Below are 2,409 nucleotides of genomic sequence, written 5' to 3'. Positions count from 1 at the left end.
GTCTGCCGCTAAACAAAGATACACACAAGAATCAGAATAAACCAACCAAAAATTCAAAAAAAATCAAGAAAACAATGCAGAGCCGGAAAAAAAGCACAAGAGAAAAATATGTTCTGTGCCATCAGCAGTAGAGGATATCCCAGTAGTCAACATTTCAAGTTATAACATCTCGACAGAACAACAGCAGGTTCTATCAAAAGGACTTGGCTTTTCTCCAACACATAACTTTGATGTTTTTTGCACCCTAATGGATGTTAACAGATTTGCAAGGAACCTACCTTTACATAAAAAAAAATTTAGTAAAAAAAGTAAAATGTGAAAATAAAACTAAACAACTATCTCCAATCGCATAGCTGATTATTTGTATGTTAATCACCCTGTTATCCCTATCTTTCATTCCTTTCCAAAATTGCATAAACAAATCTTCCCTCCTCCTCTCCGCCCCATAGTTGCAGGCATTGGATCTATGATGGAACATCTCAGCGAGTGGGTAGATCACCATCTTCAGCCAATAATCATTTCCATCCCGGGATATCTTAAGGGTACTAAGCATACTATTGCGTTACTAGATCATTTTCCCTGGGAACAAGATTTTATATGGCTAGCATGTGATGTTGTCAGCCTTTATCCATCTTTGGAACACCATACTGCATTAAACTACCTTTCATACTTTCTTAACAAATACAGCCAGTACTCACAACCAGTAAAAGAATTTTTATGTGCGGCAATGGAATTTTTACTTTAAAATAATTATTTTTCGTTTGACGGACAATTTTACATGCAACAATGCGGAGCGGCTATGGGGGGGAAATGCTCTCCATCCCTTGCGAATATTTACCTAGTGGTCTGGGAAGAAAAATACATCTTCTCGGATACTAATCCGTTTCTCCCCCAAATCAGGTGGTATCAGGCTTTATTGATGATCTGCTACTGACATGGGGGGGGACGGAGGTATACATCCAGGAATTTATACTTTACATCAACAACAATAATGTTAACTTAAAGTTTACATATAGTTTACATCACGATAAAGTTAACTTTCTGTACATCACATTGGAAGCTAGAGACAGTCCACATTTCACCATATAAAAAACCCACTGCTACTAATTCAATATTACAAGCTACGTCTTGCCATCCACACCACGTTATAAAGAACGTACCGACTGGTGAAATAATCCGTACCAAAAGAAACTGTACTGATCCCCAGCAATTCAATCTACAGTTTAAAAATGTTTGTAATAAGTTTGCCAATCGTCAGTACCCAAGATGGATGCTTGAGAGAGCGACTAATATCACCAAAAAATTCCAAGAAATGATTTGATACAAGTCCATAGGACAAATAGAAATGTAAACAAGGGGGTGAATAATAAACGTCCCACTACATTTGTCACCACATATAGTGAGCAATTTAATGACATTCGGACAATCATACGCAAACACTTACCTTTTTTGCCCTGTGATGATGACCTTTTCTGTATCCTAGATTATTATGTTTCAAGAAAAGCTCCTACACTTGGCCAGTTGTTGTCACCAAGCTTGTTTTCTTCCAAAACACAAGATCCTTCAAATTGGTTGAAAATGAAAGGCTCATGTAAATGTGGTCACAATATCTGCACTTGTTGCAATCACATCTCTCCTACTACAAACATTGGGGCAGATTTACTTACCTGGCCCATTCCCGATCCAGCGGCGCATTCTCTGCGGGGGATTTGGGTCCGGCCGGGATTCACTAAGGTAGTTCCTCCGCCATCCACCAGGTGGCGCTGCTGCGCTGAAGTCCGCCGAGGCCCGCTGGAATGCCCTGAAATTCCCCGGCCTATACCTGGTGAAGGTAAGTGCAATTTTCGCGACACATTTTTTTAAAAAAATGCGGCGGTTTTTCTGAATCCATCGGGTTTTCGTTCGGCCACGCCCCCCGATTTCCGTCGCGTGCATGCCGGTGCTGATGCGTCAAAATCCGACCGTGTGCGCCAAAATCCCAGGGCAATACAGGGATTGTGTATACAATGACACAGCAGAGTTTCAAAATATATAATTATATTAATTGTAACAGTACTTATGTCGTGTACTGTATAACGTGTAAAAAATTCACAGACCTCGAATATTTCAATGGCCTCAAAGCATTTCCAAACAGTACACAGTGTGACTGATCACACCTTGCGGTAACCGCAATAGAAAAAGCTAAAAAACCAACGCGCTGAAGATCACAGGCGCAAGCTCATGAACAGGGAATCCTACTGGATCTTTGTATTAGAAACTAGATTTCCACTGGGTTTTGATAAAAGACATGATATGATTTTTCATTTGTAAATTTCCTTGATAAATCTTCTATTGTTTGCTTTCTCTATTTAGTGTTTGATGCTTATATCGTGCGTTTTACCTATTCACACATGACCGGGCACACGTACG

This window comes from Engystomops pustulosus, chromosome 9, assembly GCF_040894005.1.
Source record: "Engystomops pustulosus chromosome 9, aEngPut4.maternal, whole genome shotgun sequence".
In the NCBI taxonomy this organism is placed as follows: domain Eukaryota; kingdom Metazoa; phylum Chordata; class Amphibia; order Anura; family Leptodactylidae; genus Engystomops; species Engystomops pustulosus.
The sequence above is the reverse complement of the archived record's forward strand: the minus strand, read 5'-3'. Positions refer to the sequence as shown.